The 16,225-nt window shown below is 42.7% G+C and overlaps 1 long non-coding RNA gene across 1 annotated transcript in view; it reads left to right on the top strand.

Moving 5' to 3' along the window:
* Positions 1–375: 375 nt before the first annotated feature.
* Positions 376–16,225, top strand: part of LOC143841832 (uncharacterized) — a 36,164-nt gene continuing 20,314 nt past the window's right edge. Inside the window, exons 1-2 of the long non-coding RNA XR_013232879.1 lie at positions 376–524; positions 8,608–8,710. This is a non-coding gene — a long non-coding RNA (uncharacterized LOC143841832). The remainder of the gene's footprint in view (positions 525–8,607; positions 8,711–16,225) is intronic.

Here is a 16,225-nt window from a genome sequence, read left to right as displayed (position 1 = left end):
TGGCTCACCTTTGGTACTCTCCAGCAGCTTCCATGGCTGGGGATCCCCCTCGGCGTGGCACTGCGCAGCTGCTGCTGGCAGTGCCCCCCAGCGGGTGGTGGGAAGTCAGGGGCACCGGCGGGAAAGCAAGTGGAGCAGGGGCTCAGGCGGTGGAGGCATCCCTTGGCAAAAGACTATTCCCCCGTGCCGCAGTAAAATTATCAAGCGTTGACCGGTCTTCGGTGATAAAAAGGTTGGGGACCACTGATATAGATAATACCCAAAGCCAATAAGATTCCTCCGGCGGTGGTAGCTACCAAAGTTTATTCCAAAGTGAAAAAAACTAGAAAGAGTTAAGTTTTTAAAACTTTAAATTTTTTTTATCTCTAGCAGTTATGCTACAAAGGTGAGACTCTTATGCTTAGCAGCTGTGCACAGAGGTGGAAAGCCAAGATGGTGGGCAATGTAAGCAGCGGAGAGGGGCTAGCAATGAGAGTCCATAACATTACCCACCAAAATGTTGGGAATCCTATACAAGTCACAGGGTAAGTTGACTCTTCTGTATCAATCATATTACAATTTCATTTTACAAAATTAATCTCAGTCAAAATAGCCATCTCAGGTTAAACCAGCTGCGTTTTTTATGATCATCTGATAATATCTGATACATAGGAATAATTAATATGTGTATCTGAATTTTAGTCTGATTACAGGATAAGAATTATCAGGTTACTGTTAGTTATTTTATTTTCCAGAAAGATATTACAAGAGTTATATCTAATATAGATCATGGTATATATAACTTGGCTTCAGAATATAAATATTCTACCCTGTTATGTTATAGTAAGTGGCTGAGTGTATTCTGTTATACTTTAGACCAGTGGTCCCCAACCTTTCCGAGGCTGGGGACCGGCAGGGCATCGGGCCGCGCCCCCGCGGACCGCGCCCGTGCGGGCCACGCCCGCGGATCGGGCCGCGCCCGCGGGCCGCGCCCACGGATCGGGCCGCGCCCGCGGGCCGCGCCCACGCCGCGCCCGCGGGCCGCGCCCGCGGATCGGGCCGCGCCCGCGAGCCGCGCCCGCGGATCGGGCCGCGCCCGCGAGCCGCGCCCACGGATCGGGCCGCGCCCGGGCCGAGCGGGCGTGGCCCGCACAGGCGCGGCCCGGCCCTGATTCCCTCTCCCCGCCTCCTGCAGTAAGAAGCTTCCCGGGCCGCAAGCTTGTGGCCTGGGAAGTTTTTTACTGCGAGGGCGGGGCGGGGAGAGGGAGCCGCGGCCCGGGGCCATGGCCTTTGCGGCCCGGCACCGGGCCGCAGCCCGCAGGTTGGGGACCACTGCTTTAGACAATGCCCTTAGTTCCATTTGGTAACCCTCTTAAAATCAGCAAATGCAATAACTGCAGATTAATTCTACTGTGGATGTAATTTTCTGTCGGGAAGCAATGAGGAAGAATGACACGGAGAAGGATTTCCTGCGAAAGACCTCTCGAACAGAGGGGAATCCTTTATTTATACATACACGTAAATCATTTCAAATAATCCCGCGAGGTAGCGTGGAGCAAACTGATAGGCTTCAAGTAATCCCGCAAGGTAGCGTGGAGCAAACTGATAGGCTTCAAGTAATCCTTTTAACATATGAGGCAATTGCTGTGCTGTAGTATCCTGATTGGTCTAGGTTAGATGCAGAGGTGCAGCCTCAGAGAGCGTGGTTTGCCAACGCCCTCAGGCCGAATCTCTACATCTCCCCCTTTTTTGTTTTAAGGCAATGATAAGCCCGATACATGTTTCGGCGCTGAAAAGTTTCATGGGATTGGCAACACATTACCCATATTTTATCACTGTGATTTTTGGGTATCCAATTATGAAATGCCGAATTTTTTGCATGACAACAAAAACAGAGACCTGGCATTGTGCGCTGATATCGAAATTGTTGAAAGCGCTTAACTTGTGAAAAGTTCCCTGCAAATAACTTTGATTTGTCTACATTTTGTAATTCAGCCAGCACCATCTCAGGTGAATTAAAGGGAGTGGGGATAAATGACATAGAAGCTACCGACAGAGGAGATTCATAGATTAAAGACACATTTTTCCCATGAAATTGAAACATATAAACAGCATGGCAGACCCAGTGATTAGGCGCAGACATATAATGCGGAGTGGCAACCCCACTTGGTAAAAACCCACACATACAACATAACCAAATAACAACAGAATTAAAATGTAAGGCTGTTATAACAGCAGCAAGAAAGTTTTCCAGAGTTTCTGGAAGTCCTTGGTCCTTGAGTTGCTGCTCGGCTTGATCAGACAGGCCCTTTATTGCCCCCCAAGTCACTGGGGGGTTTGGATGTCTTCCCTCCCCGTTTTCTCTTGACCACGGGCTCCATCTCCTGCAGCTGCAGGTTGAACTGAGGAATTGGGTTGCTTAACCCCTGATGCCAACCAGTAAGTGCAGGGCGGACACAACAAGCAGGAACCCACCCAGAGGGAAGGGCAACTGCTGCGTAGCCCCAGCCCCAGGTAATCAATGGGACTGGCCCGTACCACCTCGGGTCTGGTAAACGACGGTATTGATCCTGGGGCCGAGGAAGAGGGACGTCGGTCTGGAAATGACGCTGAGTCCTAGCTAAAAATTGAGAATTAAAAGAAATAAGATTAAGATGATTTAGAGTAAACAAAGTACTTGAAAGCAGGGATTCCTTGTCTAAAAGGGAAATCCCAATTCCCCCTTTTTGTTTTAGTTTGTCGAGCATGCGTTTCAGGGTCCCATTGGCACGCTCTACAATAGCTTGACCCGTGGAATTATAGGGAATTCCAAAGACATGTTTGATGTTCCATTGCACACAAAACTGAGTGAATGCTGTGGAGCAATATGAAGGCGCATTCTCTGTTTTTAGGGTGCCTAGAACACCCATGACTGAAAATGCTCGGAGTAAATGTGCATGGAAATGTTTTTCTTTTTCTCCTTTTTGCATGGTAGCAAAGATGTACCCAGAGTAGGTATCAATGACTACATGGAGATGCTTCCAAGGGGAAAAGGGTGGAAAAAGAGTGACATCCATCTGCCAAACTTGGTTAGCTCCAAATCCACGGAGGTTCACACCAATGGAGGAGTGAGACGCCTGATTAGCGCATAGTGGACATTAGCTTGTACTTCTGTCAAAGGAAGGTGGAATTCCTTGGCTAATGCCTTTGCATTTTGATGATGCAAGGCATGACTCTCAATTGGAGACTGAACAACAAATGAAACAAGAGAATCAGCTCAAGCATTTCCTTCAGTGAGAAAACCAGGAAAAGGCTTTTCACATGAGCTACATACATTGGAGCTGTTCACTGTTACAGTGATTTTTGTACAGCTAAAAATACACTTAATAGTTGTTCATCACATACTGGAGACAAATATGAATATTCAATTACAGATAAAAGATTACAGAGATACAAACTATCAGAATTTAAATTAAATTAAATAGTTGAGACTCAGAAAGACCAGGGCCAACACTGCTGCTGCCAGTTCCAACCGGTGGCTGATTATCTGCGGACCTGTAAACTTACTGTACCATATACCATCTGGTTGTTGCCAGGTTAAGACTCCTGGTGAGGGAGATCCATCGGTAAACACCGTCTCTTGGGACATCAGTAATAACCCTTTTCAAAGAAAATGACAACTGAAAACGTTAGAAACAAGATAGAGCAAATACTCATTTGGAAGGAAACCTGGAGGCTTAGAGCTTTCAAAGCGCTCAAACATGTGACCAATCAAATTCAAAGAACAGAAAGGACTCCATGAGTCATCTCATCTCCTGTTGAGGGCTGGAATGGCTGGAGCGCCAAGAGAGAGCTAATCTCCACACATTCCAGTGACAAAACAAACAATTGACCTGTGAAAGATTAGGCCTGTCTGATATAAATCAGGTAGCCTGAGTCAAAAACAAAATTGTAGGTTCTCCTTTAAATAGACAACCCAAAAAAATTGACCAAAAGAAAATATTCTCACTGCTAATTACACATAAAAAGACTGATAATGTAATAAAAAACTGTGGACACATTCCCCAAAGAGGTTCTGTGCCTTGTTTTTACCCAAAAGGTAGCAAAACATAAAATAAAGACAAAAGGATTTTGTCTTATATAAAAAATTCTATCTCCATCACAGCCAGGCATTACCCTGACTTATAAATATTACGCAGCTAGACAGCTCTGACTGATAAAGCTCTATTGAGGCATAGCAGCGTTTCAGTGAGCATACTTCCTAACTGCTGACCAAAAATTTTAAGACAGAACTCCATCCCCCCCCCCTTCTTCCTTGAAGCGGGGGTCAGGAAACAAAAGCTAAAGTTCTTCCTGGGCTGTAAACAAAGGATTATTCCTGTGCTACGGAAAACCTTTTAGTTGTGTAGATTAGTAGGTGATAGGTAAGAAAGCAAGATAAGTTTCTAACTAAGCTCCTAGCGTAGGAACTGGAAAAAGAGAGCCTGATTCCAAATCACTAAACAGCACTCCTGCTACTGCAGCTGGAGGCTCTACCAATTACAGCCAAATTTTAAATTTTAAAATTTCTTTAGGTGGCTAATCATCAAACCCATGAAAACATCCTTTGATACATTTTATAAGCCAATTGAAAACAACTGAGAAGATCCTTTCTCAGGCTGCCACCCATCTAACCTCAGAAGGTCAGGGTGCTCGAGCAAGTACCCTAAAATACTAATGCAGATTGTGGTTTAATACATATCGCTTCTAAAAATGCTTGCTTATAAGAACAAGACCATATAAATCTGTAGAGAGATGGAAAAAACCTGTTCTACAAAATCTTTCCAAAGCATGTTGTAGAAGAGAAGAAAGCTGAAAAATTAGAGAAAATGCATACTTTGTAAGAGGAACAGAAATTTTAATAAGGTCAGTTACTAAGAATTAGTGATCCCTGATAAAGATCGTTGCAAGCATCTGGAGAATGAACAATATTCCTGAGGGCTTTACCCTGAGTCAAAAGAAGCTTGGTAGTCACCTATGCCAAAATCCCAGCAAGATTTTATCATGCTTGCAATATCTGGATCACGGCCCAAACCCTGAATAATACATCTATTTTCTAAAATACAGTTTTCTTTAGCTAATTTCTTGAGCAATTCAGCTTGGGCTTCCTGATTATTAATCTGTGCCTCTGTAAGGTGCTTGATGAAATCAAGAAAGAATTCAGAGACTTTCTGCCTAACATTAGTGATCCCCTCTATCATTCCTTGAAAATAAGAGGATTGTAAACCATTTTCCTTTATAGCCTTGTTCAATTCACGCAGAATTGAATAGGGAATGGCTTCCCACGTTAACGGGATCTGCCTGTTTTCCCCTTCCCCCCGTGGTCCCCCCCTCGTTAAAGGAAAGAACACTGGGGTTTCTCCCTCCCAGTCCTCAGAGAGATGGAGCTGACCGGCCTGATGGGCAGCTTGAATCGCGTTAACGATCTGGGAGTGGCCCCCAGTCCTTAATGGCTGCGAGGCGACAGGTTTGGGAGCGGTCGGTGTAACGGCCACTGGTAAGAGAGTGGGATAGGGAAGGGATGAAGGTGCAATATTTTTCAATAGCAGATTTCCAGCTTCTGGGTTCATGACTTCCAGCGCTTTGTGTACTTTCTGCCATGTCAATAAGATCAGCATGGGAGCATGGGGCTCTGCCTTTAACTCCCTCCCTATTTTTTCCCAGTCTCCTAGTCTTCTGGTCCCCGCTAAAGGGTACCACGGGCACTGGCAAGATACTTCTTGTATCAGTTCCCGGAGGTCCTTCACTGAAATCGCCTCTCCTGTGTACTGTCTCACTGCCTGTTTCAATTTGTCAGCATGCTTTACCTGTTCCTTAGACAATGATTCCCCCATACTCACCAGGGAGCCGTAGCTGATCGTGCACGAAGACTCTTTTTCTGGTCGCAGTGAGCACAGGTTCTGGAATCACGTCGGGGGTCACCACTTGTCGGGAAGCAATGAGGAAGAATGACACGGAGAAGGATTTCCTGCGAAAGACCTCTCGAACAGAGGGGAATCCTTTATTTATACATACACGTAAATCATTTCAAATAATCCCGCGAGGTAGCGTGGAGCAAACTGATAGGCTTCAAGTAATCCCGCAAGGTAGCGTGGAGCAAACTGATAGGCTTCAAGTAATCCTTTTAACATATGAGGCAATTGCTGTGCTGTAGTATCCTGATTGGTCTAGGTTAGATGCAGAGGTGCAGCCTCAGAGAGCGTGGTTTGCCAACGCCCTCAGGCCGAATCTCTACAATTTTCTATCAAATTTCTGGTATTTTCTGATTTCTTTTCCTCTGTTGTGCTATTATAAACACATATGTTCATTAGCTTCTAGCCTAACCATGAGTCATTCATGTAAATTCACACAGTAGAAATGATCCAGTGTCTCCTGTACTTCCATTTCTTTTCCCACCTAGTCTTTGGCTTAAATTAACTACCAAATGGCTTTCTCTCCCTTCACCCCAGAGTTCTAGTGAAAGGGTGTGTGTGGAGAAGAGAACTAGGCTGGTCACAAACCAACTCATGAACTAAAGTTTGTCTTAAATTTTGGCTGATTCATGGCTCATGAAGTGATGTTCATGGAAGGGCGACCAGCACAAATATTTATTGAACTTTGATGCTGTTTGTGGTGATTTGTGAATGGATACATTTCCAGATAGACTGTCTCTACTCAATTAAACTTTTACAAAATGTCAAAGTAATTGAGGTTTGATTTCTCCAGCCTTGCAAACACCGATAGGAGCCCTCTAACATTTAAGAGGGACTGCTGGCTGCCATTCTGCACTATGGGTTCAGAATGTTAGATATCAGCTCAGCTCCGCAGTCATTCCTTTACTGGCTACAGTTAGATAGAGAGGCAGAGAACTTATTAAAAGCAGAGCACATTCATAATTTATTCCTGATTATGAACAACTCTTCCTTTCTGGAACTTGGATGTTAAGTGGACTGAGGGCTCTGAGCTATAGCTTGGGGCTTAGCTCCCGGGTGCCTTGGCTGAAGACCCACATTTTATACTCTTCTGATAATAGACATCTTTCCCCTGCTGGGATTTGGGTGTTAGGTGGAATCAAGGTTCATGACCACACAAGAGAGGGCAGGCCAGATAACAGCCTGGTGGAAGGAGGAAGGAGGATGGGTTCATGACCATCCTTAAAGAGATCCTATTGGGCAAAGATTTAAACATTTGAATTGCCCTATTGCAATTCCTTTCCCCCTTTTCTAAAGGTGTTGGAGCAGTTACGTGAGTCAGCATGTTACGTGAGTCACAGTTACGTGAGTCGCAGTTACGTGAGTCACATAGTGTGTAGTTAGCCAACGCTGACATTAGTGGCAAGCAAGTGCATAGTATGATCTTGTAACAGGAGAATTATGTTACATTCTTATTCACTATTCCTTCTAACAGCTGGAGTACCATACATGGTTCTCCTTCCTCCATTTTGGCCTTACAACAACCCTGTGGGTTAGATTAGATTGAAAGTAACTCTCACAGAGTCACTCACTAGGATGAAAGCTGAGCTGGTGTTTTGAACCTGGGCCTCCTGCACCCTCACCAAACTTTGAGCCTCTTCACTGATACCCCAAACTCAGGGGCTTTTTGCACACCTTCAAAATCGCACAATGGTTACTAATTGAAAACGCTATTGATTTGCCATAACGCACGACGTCGCTGACAATCTGCCACACACCTGGAACCAATCTGCAAAAAGCGCTTCCTTGTAGCGCTTTCAGGGAAATCCCCAAAAGTGGATTCACCCTCTGGAAAGCGATACACTCATGCAACCAATCTGCAACAGTAGCGAAAAAGACCTGTGTGTTAACATTGTTGCGGTTTCTACAAAGTCCCTCCCCCTGGCTGTCTTCTCTGATCTTCCGGCGAAGCGATCGCCATTTTTTTTTCTCCGAGCGAGCGGGGATAAACGCACCAGCGAGCCTCTTCTGTTTAGAGGCTTCCCTGGCTTCAGTCCTTCCCCTTTAGTCACTAAGCACAAACCACAGAAAAGCCCATTTGCTGAAATAAAGTCCCTTTATTTTTTACACATTAATTCAGCCGAAAATCGGGCCCGTGAGGGGGGGGGATTTCACTCGGAGGAAGCGTGGCAACGATCAAACGATCAAACGACAGCTCAAACACACCAGGCAGCTGGATGGGTCTCTCCGTTGCAACGAATCTACCCAGATTCGTTGCTATGGGTGTGTTTTTTATTTAAAAAAAACCTTTCTTAAAGGGAAAGGGGCTGTTTGGGAGCATGCTAACGGCTGCCCATTGGCTGCTTGACGGCCAGGGGCGGGACGAGCTTGGCAATAGCGCTTCCTTTCTAGCGATTTCTGCCGAGACCGGAAGCTTGTGGGAAACGCTACAAAACGCAACTGGATTCCACTACAAAGGCAGGTATGCATAACGACGAATTCCACTACTTTAAATGGCGATTTTTCATTCAGTGACCAATTTGCAACAAAGATCCCGGTGCGTAAAGCCCCTCATTCTTCACAAGGACATGAAAGCATGGAGTGACTTGGGCCTGGGTATGACTTTTGACTACAGTCTTTGTCACTGCTTTTACCTTAAATGCATGCAGATCAACTTCTACCATATTTTAACAGCTCAATTACAATTTTTCTTTTACAGGCTCCTTCCACTCCCAGGTGCCAAGCCAAAGTAGTCACACATCAAAGCGATAAAGCACATTCTGCGGAAAAGTACAGAGAATGTAAATACCACTTCTGCAAAGGTAAATATGGATTAAGTATGGGACAAAATTTGTCTTTCAAGAGTGCAAAGAGTGAGATTTAAAATGAAAAAGATTTATGAGGTTCTACAAATGCACTTTATGAGCATTTCAGAAAAGATATATTTTTGCACTGACATAGTCTAGAGGCATGTAACTTTTGATTTTTCTCTGATGCTGGGGCTTTTAAGAATCTAAAGGGATGTGCATCATTTCCCTTGTTCAAAGGCGAATATTTGAAAATGTATTTGAAAAAAATGTTGCAAGAACTCCCTCTGAAGTGACATGACTTGGAAAGTTGCCCAAAGGCAAACCAAAATAGCACCAAACACCTTTGTTTTCATTTGCCTCTATACTACTCAACTCTGGAAGGGCTGGGCGGTGAAAGCAGCTGAGAAAACCTGTTCTTAACAGTATTTGCAGATGGATAGGAAAGGAAGTGACGGGAATCTCAAGTTCAAAAACTGATCTTTAGGAGATTTCCATTTCACGTTTGCGGACTCAAGAGGTCAGGTGGATCAGAAATCTTCTCTCTATATCTGAGACCTTTTTTTTTGGACATCTTTGGGGGAAATATAAAGACTTGGATTTTAGAGAACTCAGGAGTGGGAAGAACACTCCAACACAGGCTAAGTTTCCATTTGGAATTGGATTAACACACTCTTTTCTGAGGTCATGCTGCTATTTTGCTAAGTAGAGTTACAGTTAAAAGAGTTCAAACCACGGAAGAGTGATTAGAATTAAGGCCAAACTAAGCAAGATCCTTGGATTTATATTTCCAATTGATTAAAGTAAATTGCAGCCATAGGGCTCCCTGGTTTGAATTGGAGCTATAGCATGAGGAAAACAGAAGGATTTGTTTAACACTTCTCTTCTACATGGCTTCATTTTTTGAAATTGATCTGGAGTCTGTTATTTGCCATGAAAAGGGAGAAAATGTAACAAGTGAAGGAGCATGGCTCCCCCCCCCACCGCCTTCCAGGGCTAATAATGCCCTCAAGGAGGGGGCAATGGCAAAATTACACCAGTAGAGGGGGATAAACTTCTCACCCTGCATCATGACTCCACTAAGTCAGCCTCACATGACTGCAGTGGTGGCCAGGGATATTCACAAATCTCCCATGATTCTCCGGCTTAGTGTGCTAAGAGCTCTCTGCAAAAGAAAACAAGTATAAACCAGTGAGCAGGGAAGAAGCAGTAATATGGACGAGCATTGTACAATCATACTGCCCCTTGATCCTAAGAATATCATGTAGTATAAAAGTATTTGATTTTTTTGCCCCAGCAAGGTTTTCACATGAACAAGCTCCACAGTTCATCAAAGTCATGAACTACCTGTTTTTCAGTGCCATGAACTAGTTGTATATCACATGCCTGAGTGACCTGTATGGTAGGTAGATGCTGGTGCACTATGCTCCATTAATGTTTACATTCTGGCAGGAACAGTATCACATGGACCTGTGCCATATAGTTCCATGTTTTACTGAACAGTGTTTCATATAATTAAAGGGCAGAAAAGATGCAGGTTGCTATCTTAATTAGAACTCTAGTCCAAACATCCTTATAATATGAGTAGGCTGCACTTGTTGTCGAATTATGCGTGGATTTAGTACTTCTGAATGTTGGGATTCAGTGCTCCTGAACTCAAGAGTGATCAGTACTTTGTAAATGTGTCATACTGGTCTTTATACTAGTCTGATCTGAGCATTGAGTCCCAGAACTGAATATCCATGATTTTTTAAAAATAGGACTTATGTAGTAATTTCCACATTAGGGTCTTAGAACTTCCATCAGTTCGACATTTTCAAGGAACGCAGGGAGGTGAAATTGACATTTGAACTCTGACCTCTCTGGTACATTCTGACCACTACACTTCATTACCTCTTGGAGATCACAACTTACAAAGGATTTAGGTTGGTCTGGAAATTTGATGTCCAATATAACCATTTACTTCAAGAATAAACCCAAGCACAATCTTCTATTCCCTACCCTTTGAAATTTCTTATATACAGTATGGCATTTATCAGAATTTAGAAAACATTTTCCATAGACCATTCAGCTGAACCATTTTGATTCTAACAGGAATAAGTAATACCCTCTGTATTAAAAAAATAGACAAGAATAATTTTTCCTACATAACTGGCATAAAATACAAGACAGTTTAAAAATATTCTAAGAGTCTGAAGAGCTTTAGCTTTCTTTTCTGTTTTTGTTTTAGGAAAATTAGCAGCCTATATTTAGAAAAAGAGTAACTTATTTTTAAAAGATTTGTTTCCTCAGCATACAAATTCATACATTCCTCTTTCTCCTTGTTCTGTCATGTTTTAGTATCATGGAGTTTCCCTTAATGTTTTACATTTTCAGGTGCATTCTTGTAAAAATATGACCTCCATCCCTTAAGAGCAGTGTAATATCTGCCAATAAGAATCATTGTTAAGTACAGATGCATCCTTATTATAGGACTGTAATACCTTTGCAAGTTGCTTCATAGGCCAACAGCAAATTGGTCACTGAGTATTCTATAATTCTCTCTAATGATAATGATTGAGTCATCCAAATGGAATCAACCAGGAGCAAGAAGATTTCTTCATACCTTGTGGCCCTCCAAATCGTAGAATAGGTAAAAGCACAGTGCCGTGATGCTGCCATGAAAATCAGGTGCACAAGGATAAGGAACAGGTCATATTCATCATTCTCTAGAAAAAGGGTGTATGTTGAAGGATTGTGATTCAACATGGCAAGCTTGTATCACCACAAAATAATTCAGGGCACAATCCTACAAGGGTTGCCAATCTCCAGGTGGTGGCTCGCTGATCTCTTGGGATTTCAGCTGATCTCCAGGTGTCAGTGATCAGTTGTCATGAAGAAATGACCCTCACCCCAATCCCCATGAATTTCCTAACCCAGAGCTGGCAACACTAATCTTATTTGAGGGAACAGAGCTCCAAGAACTGAGTCAGATGATGGATCTCATTTGGTGGGTGCAAATGAACCTGCCGAGCCCAGTGAGTTAGCAGGAAGGCTGTGTTGGGCAACGGGAGGAGAGAGAATGAGATTCCTGAGAATGGAGGGCACATTTAAGCTTCTACTGCCTTTCCAATAGGAGGGAAAGAAGTGCAGATGAACAAGTTTCCCCAGCTCTTTAAAACTGGAGAGGGAAAACACCCTTCTAGATGTTATAAATTTCTTGTTGACTTCACTCTGATCCTCTTTACACTCACAGGAAAAGAGGTTAAAAAACCTGCTTCTGGACTATAACTTGGATTACAGGTGATACTGAATACTTCTTCATGGCAACAGTCTCCTGCTCATACCCATTTTGCAAAGCAGAGCAAAATAGGCTGCAACATTTTCATGATAACTTAGTTTGCTATGGACAATTGGATTTTTTTAATTAATGGAGAAAAATTCAATCATGGGATCTCCATTTATACTCTTCAGTGGTACAAGCCAGGAAAATTTTGGCTGCTCTAGAAGCCCTTTCCGTGGGAAAGAAGGTACTCTGGGAATTTTGCTCACATTCCATTTTCTTATGGAGCTGTCAAGAATGACCCAGCATCCAGGGATCCCAGTACAGAAATTGATTCTTATCCACACATTGAATAGAATAGAATTTGTTAGTTAGTTGAAAACTAATTTTGTGAGGAGGCTTCTTCTCCTGTCTTGAAAACAAGGACCCTGCCCCAGTAGTGGTTGCTAGGGATATGTGGCTTGATTTGATCTGGCCAAAGAATACTTGAATTAGCCTTAATTTGGGCCCAAATCAGTCAAATCAGTCCGAATCACACATGATTACCTCATGGTGATGCTTAGAAACAAGGCATTTATCAGGTCCAGAATTGGATATGTGTAAGGGAAAGTTAGGTTGAAATATTAGCCAATCAGTGTTTCAATCAGGCATGGCCTGGTGAATCAGAGATGTGGAAGGCCTGTTAGGGGTTATCAGTAGCTTCCCCATCCCAATATTGTGTCTGAATGTGTTTCTGTGTGAGCACCACCACACTGCACAGCTGTTGTGCATCATTCAATGGGCTGTGCTGTGTCCTGTGAGGGTTGGAAGTTTCATTTTAAGTTATCATGAACTATAAGACAGTTTGTACCTTATGTAATTCCTCTTGTCTTGTTTTCTTCTGATCCTATCAATCAATGGAATGTCACTGCAGTGAGAAAGTTTATGGACCTTCATAGCATTGTGGCCATGGCCTGTTGTTCCTTCAGTGCAGAATACCTTTAAAATACAGAAAGCTTCCTACCCTTCTCCATCTGCTAGAAGAAAGGGCATTTGAGGGTAAATGGGGGGTAATTGTGGCATTTTAGTTGAACAGGCGGAAAGAAAAAACGACAGCCTTGCCTGTACTTGCCTCTAAGTTAGAGCAAAGAATAGAGTGGGAGAGTTTGTGTACAAATGCCTGAGGCTGCTACTACACAGTCAGGAAGAAGAAGCTTTTAAAACAAATAATCGGAGCTTTAACAAGATTAAATGAATAAATATTGCTGTTAAGCATTGACAGCTTTGCAAATATAGCAAACCAAAGAAGGAACAAGATGCACTGTACATGAGGTGGCATGTGCCCTTCAGATCTCCTCTAGTTGACTCAGGGTGGGCAGCTTCATAAGAGCAGCCCAAATAAAGACAATGAAAATACAGCAGCAGGTTTCCTAAAGGCCATATTTTGAGCACCCTAGCTTCAAAATTTGGTTCCAGAGACCACATAAATTAGATCTCTGCAGAAGGATCTAATCTGCAGTAAGTGGCATCTTGTTCTTGCAAGTATGTGAACCCCCTCTTCGGGGTGATAATAGATGTTTGTCTCAATTATCAGCGCTGAAGGAGTTTCTGGACTTTTGGCTTGGTCTTCTTAATCATATTTGCTACCTGAAACTTCTCTGATTTTTCTGTTAGCCTATTTGTACTAGTGCTGAGTAGCATAGAGATCAACACAGTCCATGCATAGAGTCTATACATGACTCATGCTGAAAAGTCAATGGGCTGTTTTTGGAATCACCCCCAACCTGGCATATTGAAGAGGAAAATTATTAATATGGTACAGAACGTAGAGGGGAGGTTATTTAAAAACTGTAATGTACATTCCAAATGAACTGCAGACATTTTTTAAAAACCCATTAAGGGCAGTTCTACACCATACATGTAAACTGGTTTGATAATTATTTTTTCCCCTCCCCCCATATTTTTTTAAAGGCTGGAGGGCTGGGAAAGAACTCAAAAGGACACTTTTGCTACAATACACATTTTAATATTAAATATTTGTGGTTTAAATAAATTCCACAGATACATTTGTCTAAAAATATCCACGCTTCCAAAATAATTACAGTTACAATATCCCACTGGGCACAAATCTCTGTATCAGGTTGGCATTGTCTGCTGTTTCTGGCTGAAAAATGCAGAAGGTCATGGATCATGGTAGGGCACGCCAGCCCTATTCACTGCTGTGTTGTCATACATATTCAAGTTTTGGCCATTATAAGATTATGAAATGGCACACATCCTTCAGTTTGCACTGAATGTGGTAAAGGCATTGCATTTTTTTGCCAAATGTTTTTGTACAGTGCCAGAAGACACACAGACATGGTGTTTCCTTTATCAGTCCCCTGTGGGGGACGAAGAACTTCAGAAATCACTTTCTATTCCCTTTGATGTTTCATTTGCAAATTCACCATCATTCCCTGGGGAGAGCCTGGCAGACAACACCATTCCTGTCTTCAGAGACTGCATGAGCGCTTGTGTTGATAGCAGATCTTGGATGTCAGACAACATAGATGTCCTGTTCAGCAAGGTGCTGTTCTGTTGAAAACTGTTCTTCTGTTTGCACACTCTTCTCTAAAGTCTCCCATACATTTCAGCTGTTTGTTATAACAAACTTGTTAGGTGGCATTTCTTCCATTTTCAGTATGACTTCCAATGTTACATTTGGATTTTTCAGAAATCTCTGTAAGTCAGGAAGGATGAAAGTCCTTCTGTTGCCAGTGTTCTGTAATACCTGACAGATACCTAAAATGCCTCCCAAATGTCCTGTCAGCCAGATTTGTCTGCGATCCTTCAACTTTCTGAAAGTTTTTTCAGTGAACCATGTATGTCATATAACACAGTATCTGATAAGTTGATTTTGCAACTTTTACATCATGATCTCATAGAAATTCTACGGCAGAAAACACAGAATGTGAGCATTTATTTCCGCTCTTTAATGTATTGAAATTTGCATTCAAAACACTCAGGAGATTCTGTAAAATTATCATTCAGGGAACTTTAATACCTATAGCCTCTGGACCATGATCTAAAACTAAAAATTGATGTCATGTCCTGATTACTCAGATGTTTCCAAGAGACTAGTCTTTCTCTCTGTTTGTTGATTTCCATACATAATAAATCCGGTCAAATTCTTGGCATTTGAATCATGTATTTCAAGCTCTTGTTTGCTCCTTCTGTTAGGATCCCAAGCCTCCTTCCTGTCCAAAAAGGGAAGTTTCTACTATTTCTGGTACACCTTAGCAAAGTATGGCTGGGCCAGGGGGCTAGCACAGACATATTTGCATGCCAGAATAGAACAAGCCTGCTCTAGTGAGAGGCAGTTTCTTTCCTAAAAGATCTTGGCTATCACAGAGTACCTAATTAATTACACAGGGGACCTGATCAGCGACATTTCTTTTGCCAAGAAACAGCTCAAAGGAATCTTTGGACTCTCACCCTCTCAGGTAGCCTTCAGTACTATCTCAGCATCTGGAACCATTCCCCCCCCTAATTTCCCCCCTTCCCTGATTAAGTTATCTACCCGAGCCATTTCCCTATACATGTGCACTGGATCATCAAATGTACACATGCAAATGCTGCAGTTGCCTGAAAAAAAAAACCCTTTTTAAATTGCTAAACTCCATAGGTTTCCCTTTAACTCAGTCAAAGTTTCTTTATCACAGACTTACTAAAACTACTAGCTAGTCTCCCTTTCTATATTTTACACTGGTAATTTATTCAAACATATTGCTTTAGAGACTAACCACCAAAACATTTTGGGGCATTTACATGCCACACTGACCCACTCTTGTGCCTGCGGTTCCTGGATCCAACCCCCCCCCCCCAATATAGTGCTGGTTTTTTCTAGCCCCTGCTTTCTTCACAGATATGTGCATGTTGGAAGGTAGCTACCAATCTTTTCTGACCCAACGTAGCAGTCCTGTTTCACACCGTCTCAGCTCTTTTCTTTCTTCTTGTATGTTTGCTTAGTTTAAATAGCATGAAAGTATGTTAGAGAATTGTAGTTTTTTATAAATTTGTTTGTATGCGTGTGTGTTAATTTCAAAGTTTGCCTCTCCCTGAAATTCTGGGACTGGTTCCGTACAGAGGAGTAAAATGTGCTTTACCTCTTGCTTACAAACATGTGATTAGAAGCCGCACATTTGCAAGCTTCCTGATGGGAGACCCCTCCTTTGTTTTCCTGCTGCCTTGTTACAGTTTTTTGCTTTCCAGTGAGGGAGCAGGGAAGCCAGAAGAGAGAACAACCTGAA

Source organism: Paroedura picta, chromosome 7 (assembly GCF_049243985.1).
Source record: "Paroedura picta isolate Pp20150507F chromosome 7, Ppicta_v3.0, whole genome shotgun sequence".
Classification (NCBI taxonomy): domain Eukaryota; kingdom Metazoa; phylum Chordata; class Lepidosauria; order Squamata; family Gekkonidae; genus Paroedura; species Paroedura picta.
The sequence above is the reverse complement of the archived record's forward strand: the minus strand, read 5'-3'. Positions and strand labels throughout refer to the sequence as shown.